This window comes from Papaver somniferum, chromosome 11 (assembly GCF_003573695.1).
Source record: "Papaver somniferum cultivar HN1 chromosome 11, ASM357369v1, whole genome shotgun sequence".
Lineage (NCBI taxonomy): Eukaryota > Viridiplantae > Streptophyta > Magnoliopsida > Ranunculales > Papaveraceae > Papaver > Papaver somniferum.
The window spans coordinates 20,710,540-20,731,258 of NC_039368.1; positions in this window are offsets into that span (position 1 = coordinate 20,710,540).

Sequence of the window (20,719 nt, forward strand, 5' to 3'; positions counted from 1 at the left end):
TCGTTATTTTTGGACAGAGCATTTCCAGGAATTATGAAAACCGAATCTGTGCTTAAATGAGTATCTTGAGAATATTTTCGGTTTTGGAAATTCCTTGGTGTCCAAACTTCCTTGTCTATAAATACTCGAAGTTTTCTTTTATAGCAAACTAATCCTTCGCAACAACAGATTTACTCTTTTATTGTTGTTACTGGTGTAGTCGCCTATTCGGAGAGGAGAGTAACCTAATTAGGCGAAATATCTTACGGACGCTCAGTTTAAAGTCTTCTTTAGGATTGAGAAGCTCTAGCGTGTACCGTTGGTGGGAAACTAGATAATTGCGATTTATCTTTTGTTTTTGATTGATTTGATTGACTAACGGTGGTTGAAATCTGATTGCACCTAGTTTGTTTATTATTGAGAATCTTCTCTTCTGATATAAGATTCACTCAAACTAGTTTAGAGTTTCGACAGGGATCTTTAGACTTTTGTTAGTTCTAAAGACGATCTTGTGATAATGCATTGTTAACAGACTCCGTTCTGCGCGTAATTGATCACAAGAGATTCAAGTGATTGTGTGCAGGTTTTTATTGAAGATTTGAAGATAAAGAAGATATTGAAGATATGACTTGGGTTTTATAATCTTTGGTTTGCACAATACTTGTTTCGGTAAAAGAGGATCCAATTTATAATCGGTTTATCCTTGTGGTAGATTGGATTGATTAATTGAGTAGATCGGTACAACACGATTCTTCGGATTAAAGGTGTTGTTGGATTAATCTTAATCGATTACCTTTGGGTGATTGAATATAAGATATATCTAAGGACCTGTAGAAGGAGTTTATGTTGAGATAAACGGAAGAGCCTTTGTCCGACTCATATCACTTGGTTGAATAGAGTTGATACCAAACAGATTTGTTGTTCCTTTACTGTTTGGAATACGAACCAAAGGAACTGTTCCAAGTGAGTGACTTATTTATAAGTTGGAGGCGTGGGAATACAGAAAGAACTAGGTGAACTATAGGTTTAGTTACTTGGTCTCAACTATACGAAGTTAGCGTAATTTTGTGTAGAGGTTTAATCCTGAGAGTATTCAATTTTGTACTAGGTCCCGGGGTTTTTCTACATTTGTGGTTTCCTCGTTAACAAAATCTTGCTGTGTCATTTACTTTTATATTCCGCATTATAATTGTTTTATTATAATTAAAGTAATTACACAAACGTTAATTCCTATTTACTTGAGAAGCAATCCTATTGTGTTTGGTTAAGTCCGAACCTTTGTATCAAGTAAACATACTTCGTTATTGTATTGTCTCGATCTTCTATCCATAGACGATCACACGAAGTATGAACCGGTTAGTTGTATTGTCTCGACTCAGTCCATAGACAATCACTTTCGGAGAAAGGACTTATAGGTAGGAAAAGCTTTAGCTTAAGGTATATTTGGGTACCCTCACCTTTTCAATTGGTATCAGAGAAGGAAAAAGCGAAAATATCTAACAATTTGTGTTTGGTGCGATCCAACCTATAAGAATTGAATCTAATGTCCGATTCAATTAACGTGTCTCAAGGTTTGAAGAAAACTCGCCCTGGATTTAACTTCCGAAAATGCTTGGAAGGGATGTCTTCTATAAGCTCCTCGTGCTCTTCTGAAAACATGTCTGTATGCTCTCACGAAGAGGTTAAATTAAATCTTGTATTCACACTCGATGAGTCTGATTCTGTATCAATTGATGATAAAGAATATGTGAACATAACAACATCTCAGCTTGATGAACTAAAGAAAGAATCTCTTTCCTGTGCAAATGAACTCACACTTGCATTAAAAAGAGAAGGAAAACTTCTTAAAGACTTAGGTCATATGAAAACTGAAAATGATCAGCTCAAACGTGCTTTGTCATCATATAAAATGACTTAGAATCCTTCAAGGTTAGTTCCTCCTCAAAGATCAATCTCTTAGAAACCAAGTTAAAGAAGAGTATTGATCAAGAAAAGAAAACTGAAGTCTTAAGAAAAACAACAATGAATGAATACAATGCCTTAAAAGTCTCATATGACACCGAGATAAAGACTGTCACCGAACATGTTAACAGGCTAAAGAATGATATGTGTTTATTAATGTCTGAAAAACAATCGGATACATCCTTCCCGAAATCCAAGAAATCTGGATTGTACCATCCTCCAGGAGGAAAGAAGAATGCCAACCTTAAGGGTGTTCAAAAGAAGGTCCCTGTCTATAAAAAGAACATGGCATTCCCGGGAAATAAAGAGATGAAATACTCTCATATGAGATCTACACATCATGATGGAAGATGCTTTTATTGTGGAAACAAAGGTCATGTAATTAAGGAATGTCGACGTTTACCGTGTTCGAATCTCAGCCCAAGGCTCAATACGAGAACTTTTTCTCAAGAAGTTACACACAGACATGATCATCTAAGATCAAAGAATTCTCGAACAGTTCAACACAAAGAAAGGAGGATCAAAAGGCTACAAACTCCAGGAAGTGGATACCAAAGAAGGAAACGAAACTGCTAAGGAAAGAGGGTGATCAAGTCTCCAGATCAAAGGTAATTCCGAAATATCTTGATGATAGTAATTTCTATGATAAATTTGGTTTATCGTCAAAAGGGGTTAGGTTCTTAATAAATCTGGCAAGAAGCATCTTTATAATAACCATGGAAAGCTTTATCTGTCTCATTCAAATAATTAGTATCCGGAAGAAATGCACTGACTCATAGAGTGCTCAAACTAAGTTTGATGAGTTCAGTGTACTTTTGGAATAGTTCAAAAGACTTAGGAGATTTATGAAAATATTCACAGGATCGCACTTTCCTAAAAGTCCTTCATATTAAAGTTTCTAATTTCTCAATTAAGGGAGAATATTTGTTTTCCATAATCAATGAACAAGTTTTTAGTAACTATTGATTTATACAAGGTTCAGTATTGTGCGTTTCGGTCTTCTGTATGAAACCTGGAATCATGGAAAAATCATATTTGTATGCAAGGCTTTCTTCAAAAGTTTCAGAAAGGTATGCTGAAAAATGGGCAGTGACTCTTTCGGTCATCTAAATTTCAATGGAAACAGATCCACTTCCTATATGAATATGAATCTTTCATCCTGTATGATTGGTTATGAAAAAGAATTCTACAAGTTGGCTCGAACTTGTGCCGAAACCAAGTTGGAAGTTTTAATGTTAAAACGTAGTCTTGAAAATTCCTTACTAGTTCAAGCTCAAACTCTCAAGCAACTGGATGTACTCACCAAAAGAGTAAACGAGGAAGAATCCAACTTTCACAAGGTTGAGGAATTGGTCTTCAATCCAGGGTCGCTTCAGGGAATCAGGAGAATCATTCCTATCAAGAGCAAGAAATCTCAAGATTTTAAAGGATTCTGAAATCCAAGAATAATAGACGTCAATTTTTGATTTCTTTCATTGATTGTATTGGTATATTATGAATAAAACTATTATGAATAAAATTATTTGATTAGTAATTTTTCTTGTGATAGTTTTCGGTTTACATAACATGTTCTTAATTGCTTTTATCTTATTGCTATCTATGTCTATGGGATGTTTGATTTCGGTATTACTACTTTAATATTCGATCTCATATATTGTGAACCCTTATGGTTTGGGTGACTTTTTGATTTAGCGGGATTAAGTTCTAGCCTAGTAGGTAGGCTTTATCAAAGGATCATGAGGGGTTCTGGTAGAAACAATACGTGAAAAAGTCACAATATGTTGAATCGATTTTGGTTTAGCATAAAAACATATGTGTTTCGACGGTTTTCAACTTTTGCTTGCAATTGATAAAATCGGTTTTCAACCTTTCTCTGGTAAAGGTTTAGGTGTGTTGTTATTCTTTTGTTTATGCATAAGGATGACAACGTGGTGATATTTCGATATCAATTCTCCCTGGACGAAGATGCTATCATATTGGAGAAGTGGATGCGAAATTTGAGGTAACAATCTTGTTAGTTAATTGTTTTCCTATTTAAGAAAAGCCTGAGTTTATATTATACTACCTCCGTCCCTAATTAGATGACCTAGTTAAAATTTAGAAATGATTTATCTCTCAAACTATACAACGGATTTTCGTAAATTTTGTATCATTGGAAAGTATTTTAAAACACCTACCTAATGAATATAAATATGGCTATCAAATTTTACATATTTATTATAATAATACTAATATATTACTCCATTTATTTATGGTATAGGTCATCTAATTAGGGACGGAGGGAGTATATATTTGTTGCTTTTGTTTACAAAAATTTCGGTTCAATTGATATGTATTCTATGATGTGTGTGTGGATGTGTGTGTTTCAATTGGTTCCGGTTAAGAAAAACTATTGTTATCTTGCTTCATTGTGTGGTATCAATTGTTCAGGCTTGGTACAATTGATGTATGTGTGATTCAATTGGTTCCGGTTAAGAAAAACCATTGTTATCTTGCTTTTGTATGGTATCAATTGTTTAGGCATACAAAATTAAGGTGCAATTGCGGTGATTTTAATGTATATGTTGTTTCAATTGCTTCCGGTTGAGGTGAATAATTATGCAAGTTGATTTATTTTGATTTGTATGAATTATTTATGGCTTAAGGAAATAATTTGTGTACGGGATGAGTTGTTTAGTCCGATTCGATTCCGGATAAGAAACAAAGTTAATTCTGATCTTAGTTTGTCTTATCAAAGTGAGGTTTCGGTTATTCAAGTCTAATTGAATGCCTAAACAAGGAATGCTAGTTAACTAACCTAGTACTTGTCGTGTTTAAAATTGAAAGGTCTAAGTTTATGGATAATTAGGACCTGATGAGAAAAATGGAATTTATCTTTATTTTGGTTTTATCGAATTAAGCGATTTTTTTTGAACAATCGGTTTAGCAAAGGGACTAATGTGCTTAGTTGTTTTTGGTTTGCTAAACTAAATTGGAAAAATTGTTTCGGACAATTGTTTCCTTGGTAACATATCAAAATAAGACTACTTGTAGTTTCGGTTTTGATATTGGTTATCGGAACGTGATGTGTGGAACCCTCGTGCCTAACTCTATAGGTTTGCAAGTCTATTGTGAGATTTGTAAGGTTCTTTTCGTGTTGTCCTTTATTTTTTTCTTCGTTTCTTTGTCATTTTTGTGACAAAAAGGGGGAGAAATATATGGAGTAAACAGGTGATGCTGGCATTGATTTTATATTGATTGGCATCGCTAGGGAAAAGAACATTGGTACTTGAATGTTTTATCTAACGGAAGAGTGAAAGCACAAACTAAGGGGGAGTAACATGTCATATAAATTGGTATAACAAAGACGTGCGGATTGAATATCTATCTATCTTCCTTTGGGGGGGGGGGGTATTATCTTTGTTATTATAATGTCAACAACGGCATTTTCAAGTATTGAACGTAAGCAGTTTTACTGTGTTGTTGAATCGGGAATCAAGCGGATTATAATGAATTCTTGTAATTTGTTTATCCATATGATGTAAGAGTTTTGTCACTAAAATTGACAAAGGTGGAGATTGTTAGAGCATTGCTCGGTTGAACCCACCAAGCGTTGGTATTTCAAGGTTGGTTGTCATATTTTAGTGAATCAGAACTCATGTTAAGAGTCGCTTGATTATGTACTAGAGTCAACTTCGTATAGGTTAGCTTGAAAGTATTATGATATGAGACATTACAAGTATTGCGAAGTCTTGAAGATGTGAAGAAGCAAGGAGCTACAAAAACAACAATCATCCTTCCACTTGAGGTTAGTGATATTTTATTTGAACTGTTTCATTACCTAACGAATCTTTCAAGTCGTGCATATTTAACACATAACTGCGAAGCATTTTTGAACTCTAAATAGACATAGTATTAAGGAATACAATACGAGGTTTATTGCTTAACCATTAAACTTTGTAGTTAAGACATCGCCATAATCATTTGAATGCTACTATGATTATGTATGGGTATGAGGTGAGGATTTCATTATAGGGAACAATATTTACATGTGTTCTAAGGAAGTAAGTTCATAAAATTGTTTGTGGACCGAAAAGGAAATTTCCAGGTGTTATTGGTTTTTTTATTCATTGCATATCTTATGAACAACCAATATATGTGATAGAATATAACCGCTCACAACTTGTTGTGCTCTTGGTAGAACTATTCACAAAGACCTGACTTATGTATTGGTATAACTTTTATTAGTAAAACCGATCTTAAGTAATCACTTGTGGTATGATCGGATTTTATATGTCTGACCAATTAAAAGGTAAAGGGGGAACCGATCCTTGTAAGGGGTGCAATACATCAAAGGGAACCGATCCTTGTATCGGGTGCAACAAGGTTTATAGCAGAAAGGGAAACCGATCCTATGGACATGTGCAACACGTTTTTAGGCAAAGGGGAACCGATCCTATGGACATGTGCAACACATATAAGTTAGATACCATATATGTGTGGGTGTTGATGGTGGTTTTTATCTTAGGATTAAGATCGTAAAACCGCACATCTGACATGACGTCACTATGACCATTAGCACATTTATTGAATCGATCATCATTCTTACGTAAGAATTACCAGGGTACCTTTTTTTTATGTGTCATGTTCCACGGCAGAACCCTTAACATTGACCGACATCATCTATCCCAAACCCTAATTCTCATTCTACTGTGCCAAGGCATGCCAACCATACCAGCCGCACCACTGTGCCAATGGCAAACCATGCCAGGAATATCTCCGCGCCAAGGCATGTCAACCATGCCAGCCGCACCACTGTGCCAATGACAAACCATGCCAACCACATCTCTGCGCCAAGGAATGCCGACCATGCCAGCCGCACCACTGTGCCAATGGAAATTCATGCCAGCCACATCTCCACGCCAAGGAATGCCAACCGCACCACTGTGCCAATGGCAAACCATGCCAGCCACATCTCCACGCCAAGGCATGCCAACCATGCCAGCCGCACCACTGTGCCAATGGAAAATCATGCCATCCACATCCCCGCGCCAAGGCATGCCAACCATGCCAGCCGCACCACCGTGACAATGGCAAACCATGCCAGCTACATCTCAGCGCCAAGGCATGCCAACCATGCCAGCCGTACCACTGTGCCAATGGCAAACCATGCTAGCCGCACCATGCGCAAATGGCATGCCAAACCCTTGGCCCCACCATGCCAAGCCAACCGCACCTTACCTTGTCCCCAACCATGCTAGCCGCACCATGCGCCAATGGCATGCCAAACCTTTGGCCCCACCATGCCAAGACAACCGCACCTTTCCTTGGCCCCACCATGCCAAGACGTCCGTGCCAAACCCTTGGCCCCACTATGCCAAGCCATCCGCACCATTTGTCTTGGCCCCACCATGCTGGATTTCCATGTGCGGCTACCAAAACGAAGGCGTGCGACGATCAATGGCCACCCTTCCATCCTAGATGCAAATCCTAGCCGTCCAAGGTCGCCAAACAACGCATGGTAACTTTTGGCCTAAAAACCTAGTTTTGGCCACGCCAAACCGCGCCAAGGCATGCCATGCCACATGTGCCAATGGCATGCCAACCACCTTGCCGCGCCATGCCATGCCGGCCTTCCCTATGCGGCTACCAAAACAAAGGCGTGCGACGATCAACGGCCACCCTTCCATCCTAGATGCAAATCCTAGCCGTCCAAGGTCGCCAAACAACGCATGGTAACCTTTGTCCCAAAACCCTAGTTTTGGCCACGCCAAACCGCGCCAAGGCATGCCATGCCACATGTGCCAATGGCATGCCAACCACCTTGCCGCGCCATCCATGCCGGCCTTCCCTATGCGGCTACCAAAACAAAGGCATGCGACGATCAACGGCACCCTTCCATCCTAGATGCAAATCCTAGCCGTCCAAGGTCGCCAAACAACGCATGGTAACCTTTGGACCCAAACCCTAGTTTTGGCCATGCCAAATCGCGCCAAGGCATGCCAACCACCTTGCCGCGCCATACCATGCCGGCCTTCCCTACGCGGCTACCAAAACAAAGGCGTGCGACGATCAACGACCACCCTTCCATCCTAGATGCAAATCCTAGCCGTCCAAGGTCGCCAAACAACGCATGGTAACCTTTGGTCTAAAACCCTGGTTTTGGCCACGCCAAACCCCGCCAAGGCATGCATGCCACATGTGCCAATGGCATGCCAACCACCTTGTCGCGCCATACCATGCCGGCCTTCCCTAGGCGGCTACCAAAATGAAGGCTTGCGACGATCAACGGCCACCCTTCCATCATAGATGCAAATCATAGCCGTCCAAGGTCGCCAAACCACGCATGGTAACCTTTGGCACAAAACTCTAGTTTTGGCCACGCCAAACCGCGCCAAGGCATGCCATGCCACATGTGCCAATGGCATGCCAACCACCTTGTCGCGCCATACCATGCCGGCCTTCCCTTTGAGGCTACCAAAACGAAGGCGTGCGACGATCAACAACCACTCTTCCATCCTAGATGTGAATCCTAGTCGTCCAAGGTTGCCAAACAACGCATGGTAACCTTTAGCCCCAAACCCTAGTTTTGGCCATGCCATACCGACCTTCCCTATGCGGCTACGAAAACGAAGGCCTGCAAGAATCAACGACCACTTTTTCATCTAAGGTGCAAATCTTAGCCGTCCAAGGTTACCAGCTAACACATGGCAACCTTTGGCCCTAGTTTGGTCGCGCCTAAACAAAGCCAAAACCCTAACTTTTGTCCGCGCCTAAACTAGGCCATATTAAAGCAATACTGATCATGCTTTCATGCCACTGGCTACCAAACGAAAGGTTGCAATAATCAACGGCTATCTTTCCTCTTAAGATGCAAAATCTCGACCGTCGAAGGTCACCACCGATCCGGCAAGTCTCCCAAGCTCAACTTGCCAGACAACAACAACGTGCTACATGTTTTCCATGAAAACACTTGAGACATCAACGCATGTCACAAACTGGGGGATTCTCATTGGGTATTGGTTTGGCGGTTTACAACTTGCGACGAACATTATGCCCGATATAAGAAAGTGTCATAAGGATGAGGCGGTTAGTAAATACAGGGAGTAATGGTGAAACGCTTTTTTTTATGGAACATCAATTCTAGGCGTTACCGGTTACCACCTCCTCCCATTTACTCACCCGTTTTCCATTTCTTAATAAGACTAGAGTACGTTTCACTTCGACTTGTATAAATAGGCATTACCTATTTCCACCGAAAACAAGTTTTTGGTCAGGAGCATACAACACTCAGAAATCACCTGTTAGCTTTCCCATCCGTTAGCTTACGCTTTCTGATACAAGTCAAAACAACTACTCTTCCATAATCAACTATTATGGTCTCAACACTCTCTTCGCTTCCCTCCCCAAAACCAACCCTTCTCCTCCACTTTGTGACCGAAGCAAGTCTGGAACGACCATTTCTTGGTTTAGGCCGGACTTGTACAGATTGATCTCTCGAACCTAAAGTACTCCCTTGCAGTACATTGTTTAGGGTTTAGACTCGTTTCTCACCCACATCACACGAAATTACCGAAACCAGCAGAAACTGTTTTCACCCTCAAATAATTGGCGACCACAGTGGGAGATAAATCTCTCGGTTGCAATATCGATTTCCAAATTTCCGATATTACCTTTTACTTCCAACTCCAACATGGTGGAACTCAGATCCGGATCAGCTGCCGAGGACACCAACGCAGAATTTGTCCCTGGTGTTGACGCTACTTCCAACAGCATCACTACGCCACCTACTGACCCCAGTAACACCGAAAGCACTCCTTCAGGTGTAACACTGCCGATCACCAGGGCCAGATCCGCTGTCGCCTCTAATGTCCCTGCGCAACTTGCTAATCCTGGAAGTACTGAAAGCGCTCCTTCAGGCGTTACTCACACTAGTCACCAGGGCCAGAGCTGCCGCTACCGCTCCTACCGCTTCGTCAAACATGGAACCTCCAACCACCACTAAGACTCCAACTACCCCACCAACAGGACGAGAAACCAGAGGAAGCCGACCCTATATAACCATCGTTGATTTGATGGAACGACAGGAGGTTATCGCTAGAGGCCATACGGATATGGTTTCGACACAAAAAGAAGTACCCGTCTTTCTCAAAGCCCTGACAAAGCGGCTGACGCATGAGTCACGCCCTCCAGAGCCGATTAGAAACGCCTCCAACACCCCCCGACGCTAGCACCTCGGCGGAACGCGTCTCCACGGACGAGGAAATTTGTGCCAGAACCCCATTGGAAAGAAGTCAGCCGTCCAATTTTGTCACACGAGAGGATCTGGAACAACTTCTCCGGAATCGAATCAAGAATGATGAAATAGACGTGCATCAGCATCAACCTCCTTACCCATCTGAAATACAAAGAATTCCTCTTCCAAGAGGATACTCCTCTCCTCAATTCACCCTTACGATGGTACCGGAAATGCACGTGAGCATGTCTCTCGCTTCTTGGAGTCCCTAGGCGAACATGAATATAATCACGTTCTTCGTCTGAGGGAGTTTTAGAAATCGCTTACCGGAAGAGCGTACACATGGTACAACAGCATCGCGCCAAACAGCATCCCCAACTGGGGTGGCATGGTTACCGCATTTTACAAGAAGTACTTTTTTGTGTCTGAACAAGTTACCTTCTCGGACCTAGGAAGGATGTACCAACGGGACAACGAACATCCAAATGATTTTGTTAAGAGATTCCAGGGTTCAAGCAGTAGACTGTCATGACCCAAACGTGATCGAGCAACAACTGGTGAATTCATGCATCAACGGTATGGCTCCCATTTACCGCGCCTTGCTAGAGAACCTGCGTTTCCAGACATTCTATGAGCTCCATGAGGCTGCCAGGCGATCAGTAACGACATCACCAGCATTATTAGAAGGAGATAGACCAATCAAAGCTGAAGACGTACGCGAAACTCGCGGTAATAGACGTCTCATCAACAAACAGTACAACGATGGTCCCTCCTCGGTGAGCGTAGTAAACGGAGGAGGAAAAAGGAAGGCCCCGTCTGCAGACCAGCAACCTAAACGCCAAGCACCAACACGACGAGCAACTCTTCCACGGAAGGCCGCCGCTAAAGCTCCCATGCGTCATCACGAAGCTGAAGGAAATACCCTGGATTTCCCGTTTCCCATTGAGGAGGTGATCGATCCCTTATAAGTATGGATTCAAGATGATTTTATCGGACTACTATCTCCCAGACGCCCACCGACTGAGGCCGAGATGGCAAACCCCAAATACTGCCACTACCAGAGATTTCTTCACTACCCAACCAGTGATTGCAACATACTGAAGCATATCTTCAAAGAAAAGATAAAAGCAGGGGAACTTCAATTAGGAAACGAGGGAGTACATCGAGACCCACTTCCGGTGAGGAATTGTGGAGTCTCTGGGGACTCCGTACTTGATACTGTGCGATCCATGATGCAACACGTATGCGAAATTCTCTACCTTTCCAAGGTGCAGCGCCAAGATATCTTCACGAATCTCAATCGTGTCGTGTCGGGCAAACGGATTTTTCCCTCCACGGAAGCCACTCAAAGAGCCCAAGCTCTCTCAGCGAGCGGAATCGAAAAGGACAACTGGGGACTGCTGACCACGTCCTATTTAAGAGGTATTGAATTCGACAACACGCTAATCGACACGGCCTCTGACTTCAACATTGTTACTTTCAAGACTCTGAAAGCTGCGGGATTTACGAAACAAGAGGCTACCCATTCCCCATCCGTGATTAAGAACCTGGGAGGGGAAGCCTTGAACGCGCACGGCTGCATTAACCTCGAGATCAATATGGGAAACGCTATAATGCATAGCAAATTCCACATTGTCAAAGAACTGGGTTACGACATGATATTGGGGCACTTGTAGGTACTCGACAACAATGCGAAATTGGGAACATCCTCTCTACAGATGTCAACGCCCGAAAGAATCTCCAACAAAACGGTCCCACTTTCTACCGCATTGGCGAGTTACCGATAGATACCGGACACCTGGAGATGACCTGTCGGCACTAACTCATAGATTCCAAACGCAAGTAATTTTTGCCGAACGATATTCAAACGGTTATACAACACCCGAACTCGTTTCAAATCGGAGATATGGTGGTCAAAGTGAACTCGTTTCAAGTTGGGAAGATGATGGTAAAGATAGCTGTTCGGACCGATTCACCCAAGGAAAAAGAAGACGAGCCATATCTGGTGGCAGACGTCCTTTTGGGAGGTTACTGCAAGCTCATCAACACAGACAAGCTGGGAGGTGTAATAGTTCACTCGCGATGGTTCAAGCTTTTCAATCCCTAAAACGTTGTACTACCCTCTTCCAGCACTCTCTCTTTAGTATTTCTTCAGCAATTTCTCGTCCCGCTTGATATCTGTATTTCCCCAAGATGAATGCACCGTTTGTATTCTTCTTTAGGGTTTATTTTTTATTCAAAATGCATACATTTCTTTCCGAATGAGTTTTCCAAATCTTAGAAAAATATACCAAACAAATCCCAAATCATTGAGAGGCCATTAACCATCCAATCACAACCAGAAACACCAACCCATTTAAAGGAAAGGCTTGGGTCTTTCAAAAAAAAAATGAGAATTTTTATTCGAAGATAGAAACCCAAACGGGATGTTAATTGAAGAAACCCTAACTTCGCCGCGAATACAAGGAAGGTAAAAAAAAAAAGTCTGCAAAACATCAGGATAACTAAGTGACGAATGGAAACAATGAAAAAGAAGAAGCTAGTCATAGAAAGCTAATGTGTGAATTGTCAATGCCTCGGTCAGATTTTTTTTTTCAAACACTTTCCCCAACAATCTTTCGGGCAGCAAAGGTTCCATCCGGAAGCAACATCAGCAATAGCAGCCTCAACATCCCACCCGGAAGTCGTCTCAGCAGCAACATCATCCGTCTTTTTACTGACATCCGCCTCGGCAACCAACCCAGCATATGCTATCACGACTTATCCAACGCCACCGACAACAGTTTCGCCGTCTTCTCCAAAAGTTTTTTCATTTTCATCAACCGCGACATCATCATCTTCCTCGGAAGTCTTCTCAGCGACCTTTCGAGGAGAATTTCCCGATTCATCAGAATCAAGGGTTATGACACCGTCCTGGACAGGGGAGCTACGTTGATTTTCCCCATAAAAGTTTTACAAGCTCGGTCTTCCGCCGTTTCAACTGAGAAGCAAACTATCCCGCCCTAACAGTGGGCCGTGAAGAGGTTTTGTTGCACCAAATCCTCCCAACGCACTGGGATGCTTCGCCGACTTCCCGTTTTTTCTCCAAAGGTATGTCCCGAATGATTTCTCCAGCTTCACGAAACATAGATTCAATTCTATTCAACGCCTCCCCATGAGAAGAAGACTGGTTTTCGTCGATTCTAAAGTTTCTCCCCGAAAAATTGGAGACATGTCTATCATTGGAAGATCCCATTATGCGCTACAAAACCAGAGAAAGAATAGAGGATAGACAAGATTTCAGCACGACCTGTGCAAATGAAGGATTCAAGATCATCTCTTATAACCAGCAGAGCGATGAGGTCCTGAAAAGGAAAGCCTCCTACCAGCTGCGGATTGAGGCGTGATATCAGATTCTAATGAAACCGTTTTCTACTAGCGAACATAAGGGAATTCCTGGCCACGTGAGGTAAATTAGGGTTTGGTGAGAAAACGTGGAAGTACATGTTTAAGACACGCTTACCCACATTGTTACTTCTCTGCCGCCAGCACAGAGACTTGAAAAAAGAAAAAAAAAACGACAAAGTGACATGAAGAGAAGGAATAACGCCCCCTTTCTACGGGCATAACACTTGCAGGGTTTTGAATAAGGAAAGAAATTCTTATGTGAGTCACGTAAGGAAAAGAGACAACCATGCCCGCAAAAAAAAGCCACTACTGGTCCAAGCCGTCCGCGCATGCTTTGACTCACCAAACCGTGCCATGCCTTGCACCACCGTCCGCGCCATGCTTGCCTCGCCAAAACGCGTCATGCATTGCACCATCGAGCCGCGCCATGACTTGTCGTGCCAACACCCACAAACTCTCCAAGCCAGCGTCACGATGTTCCCTAACCCAGCCAAGGTGATGCATGGCTAGACTAAGTCGACGATTTTCATCTCACCACTCTACGGTCTGCACCACCAGTACAATTTATGCAAGGTCGCCAACACGGGAAGCACAAACTCTCTTTACCTCTCGAAAAAGGTTAGTTGGACCTTCCTGACCATCTTTTCACGACTTGTTGTTTCGATTTTTGTCCTAGCCTGTCACCATCTTATGCTTGCCTCGCAACGATGCTCCCGTTCCGAGCTAAGTAGGGGACTTAATGTTGATGGTGGTTTTTAGCTTAGGGTTAAGATCGTAAAATCGCACATCTGACATGGTGTCACTATGACCATTAGCATATTTATTGAATCGATCAGCATGCCTACGTAAGAATTACCATGGTACCTTTTTTTATGTGTCATGTTCCACGGCAGAACCCTTAACATTGACCGACATCATCTATGCCAAACCCTAATTCTCATGCTACCGTGCCAAGGCAAGCCAACCATGCCAGCCGCACCACTGTACCAATGGCAAACCATGCCAGCCACATCTCCGCGCCAAGGCATGCCAACCATGCCAGCCACATATCCGCGCCAAGGCATGCCGACCATGCCAGTCGCACCACTGTGCCAATGGAAAATCATGCCAGCCACATCTCCGCGCCAAGGCATGCCAACCATGTCAGCCGCACCACTGTTCCAATGGCAAACCATGTCGTCCACATCTCCACGCCAAGGCATGCCAACCATGCCAGCCGCACCACTGTGCCAATGGCAAATCATGCCAGCCACATCTCCGCGCCAAGGCATGCCAACAATGCCAGCCGCACCACTGTGCCAATGGCAAACCATACCAGCCACATCTCCGCGCCAAGGCATGCCAACTATGTCAGCCGTACCACTGTGCCAATGGCAAACCATGCTAGCCGCACCATGCGCCAATGGCATGCCAAACCCTTGGCCCCACCATGCCAAGACAACCGCACCTTGCCTTGGCCCCACCATGCCAAGCCGTCCGTGCCAAACCCTTGGCCCCACTATGCCAAGCCATCCACCCCATTTGCCTTGGCCCCACCATGCTGGCTTTGCCTGTACGGCTACCAAAACGAATCCGTGCGAAGATCGACGACCACCATTCCATCCTAGATGCAAATCCTAGCCGTCCAAGGTCGCCAAACAGCGCATGGTGACTTTTGTCCCAAAACCCTAGTTTTGGCCCCGCCAAACCGCGCCAAGGCATGCCATGCCACATGTGCCAATGGCATGCCAACCACCATGCCGGCCTTACCTACGCGGCTACCAAAACAAAGGCGTGTTACGATCAACGGACACCCTTCCATCCTAGATGGAAATCCTAGCCGTCCAAGGTCGCCAAACAACGCATGGTAACCTTTGGCCCAAAACCCTAGTTTTGGCCACGCCAATGGCATGCCAACCACCTTGTCGCGCCATACCATGCCGGCCTTCCCTACGCGGCTACCAAAACAAAGGCGTGCGACGATCAACGGCCACCCTTCTATCCTAGATGCAAATCCTAGCCGTCCAAGGTCGCCAAGCAACGCATGGTAACCTTTGGCCCAAAACCCTAGTTTTGGACACACCAAACCGCGCCAAGGCATGCCAATGGCATGCCAACTACCTTGCCGCGCCATACCATGCCAGCCTTCCCTACGCGGCTACCAAAACGAAGGCGTGCGATGATCAACGGCCACCCTTCCATCCCATATGCAAATCCTAGCCGCCCAAGGTTGCCAAACCACGCATGGTAACCTTTGGCCCAAAACTCTAGTTTTGGCCACGCCAAGGCATGCCATGCCACATGTGACAATGTAATCCTAACCACCTTTCCACGCCATACCATGCCGTCCTTCCCTATGCGGCTACCAAAACTAAGGCATGCGCCGATCAACGGCCACCCGTCCATCCTAGATACAAATCCTGGTCGTCCAAGGTTGCCAAACAACGCATGGTAACCTTAGGCCCAAAACCCTAGTTTTGGCCACGCCATACCGGCCTTCCCTATACGGCTACCAAAACGAAGGCCTGCAACAATCAACGACCACTTTTTAATCTAAGGTCTAAATCATAGCCGTCCAAGGTTACCAGCTAACGCATGGCAACCTTTGGCCCTAGTTTGGTCGCGCCTAAACAAAGGCAAAACCCTAACTTTTGGTCGCGCCTAAACTAGGCCATATTAAAGCCATACTGATCATGTTTTCATGCCACTGGCTAACAAACGAAGGGTTGCATTAATCAATGACTACCTTTCATCTTAAGATGCAAAATCTCGACCGTCGAAGGTCACCACCGAGACGACAAGTCTCCCAAGCTCAAGTTGTCAGACAACAACAACGTGCTACATATTTTCCACGTAAACACTCGAGACATCAATGCATGTCACAAACTGGGGGATGCTCGTTGGGTATTGGTTTGGCGGGACGCTTTTTTTAATGGAACATCAATTCCAGGCGTTACCGGTTACCACCTCCTCCCATTTACTCACCCGTTTTCCATTTCTCAATGAGACCAGAGTATGTTTCACTTCGACTTGTATAAATAGGCATTACCTATTTCCACCGAAAATAAGTTTTTGGTCAGGAGCATACAACACTCAGAAATCACATGTTAGCTTTCCCATCCGTTAGCTTATGCTTTGTGATACAAGTCAAAACAATTACTCTTCTAGAATCAACTATTCTGGTCTCAACACTCTCTTCGCTTCCCTCCCCAAAACCAACCCTTCTCCTCCACTTTGTGACCGAAGCAAGTCTTGAACGACCATTTCTTGGTTTAGGCCGAACTTGTACAGATTCATCTCTCGAACCTAAAGTACTCCCTTGCAGTACATTGTTTAGAGTTTAGACTTGTTTCTCACCCACATTACACGAAATTACCGAAACCAGCAGAAACTGTTTTCACCCTCAAATAGCGGGGAACCGATCCTAGTACCTAGTGTGACTATGCACAGTACTCACATGGAGGTAGAACCGAAACTTGTTTTGGTAGAACCGTAAACCCATGATTGTGATTGAATGTTGGTTTGATCAATCACATATTTCTTGAAAGTCAGATGAACCAATTCTAAACTTGTTTGGAAGTGTGGCAAATCGTTTTCAAGGTTTTAAGTGTGAAAGAGAACTTACAAAGTTAAGATGTCGACAAACTTTGAACACGTGCTATGAATGTTTATTTCTTTAATTGTTCAAAGATATTCCTTAACGGCTAAGGCAAGAGAGTCCCGGGATCGAAACATAAGTAAGTTAAGAATCTTTTAATTAAGGTTATTAATTTCATTTTGTAGGGAAATTATAGAATTATTAATGTGCATTTACTAATTAGATTTTCCGAGAGACTCCGATCGTTATTTTTGGATAGAACATTTCCAGGAATTATGAAAACCGAATCTGTGCTTTAATGAGTATCTTGAGAATATTTTCGGTTTTGGAAATTCCTTGGTGTACAAACTTCCTTGTCTATAAATACTCGAAGTTTGCCTTTCTAGCAAACTAATACTTCGTAACAACAGATTTACTCTTTTGTTGTTGTTACTGGTGTAGCCGCCTATTCGGAGAGGAGAGTAACCTAATTAGGTGAAATCTCTTACGGACGCTCAGTTTAAAGTCTTCTTTGGGATTGAGAAGCTCTAGCGTGTACCGTTGGTGGGAAACTAGATAATTGCGGTTTATCTTTTATTTTCGATTGATCTAATTGACTAACGGTGGTTGAAATCTGATTGCACCTAGTTTGTTTATTCTTGATAATCTTCTCTTCTGATATAAGATTCACTCAAACTAGTTCAGATTTTCGACAGGGATCTTTAGACTTTTGTTAGTTCTAAAGACGATCTTGTGATAATCCATTGTTAACAGACTCTGTTCTGTGCGTGATTGATCACAAGAGATTCAAGTGATTGTGTGCAGGTTTTTATTGAAGATTTAAGAAGATTTGGAGACAAAGAAGATATTGAAGACCTGACTTGGGTTTTATAATCTTTGGTGTGCACAATACTTATTTCGGTAAAAGAGGATCCAATTGATAATCGGTTTATCTTTGTGGTAGATTGGATTGATTAATTGAGTAGATCGGCATCAACACGATTCTTCGGATTAAATGTGTTATTGGCTTAATCTTAATCGATTACCTCTGGACGATTGAATATAAGATAGATCTAAGGACCTGTAGAAGGAGTTTATGTTGAGATAAACGGAAGAGCCTTTATCCGAATCATATCACTTGGTTGAATAGAGTTGATACCAAATAGATTTATTGTTCCTTTACTGTTTGGAATATGAACCAAAGGAATTGTTCCAAGTACGTGACTTATTTATAAGTTGGAGGCTTTGGAATACAGAAGGAACTAGGTGAACTATAGGGTTAGTTACTTGGTCTCAACTATACGAAGTTAGTGTAATTTTGTGTAGCGCTTTAATCATGAGAGTATTCAATTGTGGAATAGGTCGCGGGGTTTTTCTGCATTTGCAGTTTCCTCGTTAACAAAATCTTTTTGTGTCATTTACTTTTATATTCCGCATTATAATTGTTTTATTATAATTAAAGTAAATTACACAAACGTTAATTTCTATTTACTTGATAAGCAATCCTATTGTGTTTGGTTAAGTCCGAACCTTTGTATCTAAACATACTTCGTTGTTGTATTGTCTCGATCTCGTATCCATAGACGGTCACACGAAGTTTGAACCGATTAGTTGTATTGTATCGACTCAGTCCATAGACAATCACTTTCGGGGAAAGGACTTATAGGTAGGAAAAGTTTTAGATTGAGGTATATTTGGGTACCCTCGCCTTTTCAAAAGTCTTTGGAGAAACCCTCCTACATATACTACCAAAAAGAGTGCTACCCAAAATTTATATTATAAAGAAAGGAGTTTAAAAATATACATTCATGTGCACCTTGATGAAAACTATCACAATACCATCTACTGTTGCTCGTGGTGCTAATAACATTGTCCACTTCTAGTCCTGCGAGTCTCAGTATCTGACTGCCCTCTGGTAGCTCTAGTGGCCAGGGTGGTGGATAAACTCGGGCCTGACGAGATGATTGCATTCTCGCAGGTCCAGATTGATGTGGTGGTGCATCATTTGCTGGTTGTTAAGCCGTTGTTGCTGCTCGTTGTTGGGCTACGTCGGGTGCTGGTTGATGAGTTGCTGCTGATCGGTGGTTTCTAACACCGTGCTTTGTATTCACAATAGCAGCAACATTTGTTGCAATTTTCCTAACCACGGGACTTAAAAGGTCCAACAAAGGATACTGCATCCCCTTTGCAGAGACAGGCAAGACCGCAATTATCTTAATTGCTCTTCTTACAGGTGGGGTCATGATAATTGCATCAAATCACAATATCTCACCACCGGTCACAACAAAATGATCACCCACAAGAACAACACCTTCATTTACTACGAATTCCCAACCAGGGTATGACTAGCATACACCACCCAACCTTCATCCACCTGCCAATCCTTATCCCGTGTTTGGGATCCTCTAGATGCTACAGAGACAAAATCATCATTTGTTGTAGTTTGCTCAGCATCCCTATTGCCATTGCCCACACCACTACCACTTCCACGTCCACTTCCCCCTCCATTCTTGTATGTGTTATTCCGAAACAATGGATCATTAGCATTTATGGGTGGAAGAGATTGGATTTGATCGGTTCGGGGAAAATCGTAGAAAGGGTACCGTTAGTATCAGAACTTGATATCACAGGAGAACCGAATCTTGGAGGAATTACAATATAGGTTTGATCAATATGATTTATACTATGGTTATTGGTCTCAATCTAATCAGAATGGTATTCACATTAAATGCCCATATGGGTTTGAGCAACATGATTTTCATCATAAAATTGATAACCAGGATCGACATGCACTTGAGAATTGTTTTCCCCTAGGTTTGAATCCTAGTTTCAGAAGGATTCTCACGATCAATTTCAATATTAGCAATTAGTGCAGAACTCATTCTAAGTTGATTAAGGTTTGGTGTCTGATAGGACTGGTGAAGATAAACAGAGGCAAAAGCTTATGAAAGTTAATCGGTTAAAGGAAGACTCTTGGGTTTTCATGTTGGTTCTAAATATGAGTTAACGCTAACGAAAAACGATGTTAATCACAAAAGACTTTTGCATTAACTGGTTTTTGATGCTGGATTTTTGATGAGGATAAAACTTTAAAATGCCAAGTTTTGTATATTTCTGCCTCGTCTTCAGACGAATATATGAAATTCATATTTTTTAATTTGTACGTTAAATCTCATGTTACAACGATCTCCTACTTATCATGTAACCCCATCAAAACATAAATTTATGACGCAAATATTGGGACCTCCTCAGATGAGCTCTTAATATTCCATAGTTTTCTATATACTTACCGACTCAGTATTCACTTATATATAGAATCTTAATGATTGGATGAGTCCTAGACAGATCTCCTGCTATTATAGAGCGATAACATCTTCAGAATGTCGCAATGTTCCATGACTATACAAAATAAATGTTCAGAACGAGGATGTTGCTTCCACTATCTCATACCTCAATTCTCGAATAAATATAATGCTCCTAGACAGATTTCCTGCTAGTATAGAGCCATTAATTAACTAATTCTAGTGCAGAATTCATTAAGAATTCCTACAAAATATTATATTTCCGTTGTAATATTTTATTACTTCAAAATTACCGTCTATTCTCAGCTGAATTTCATG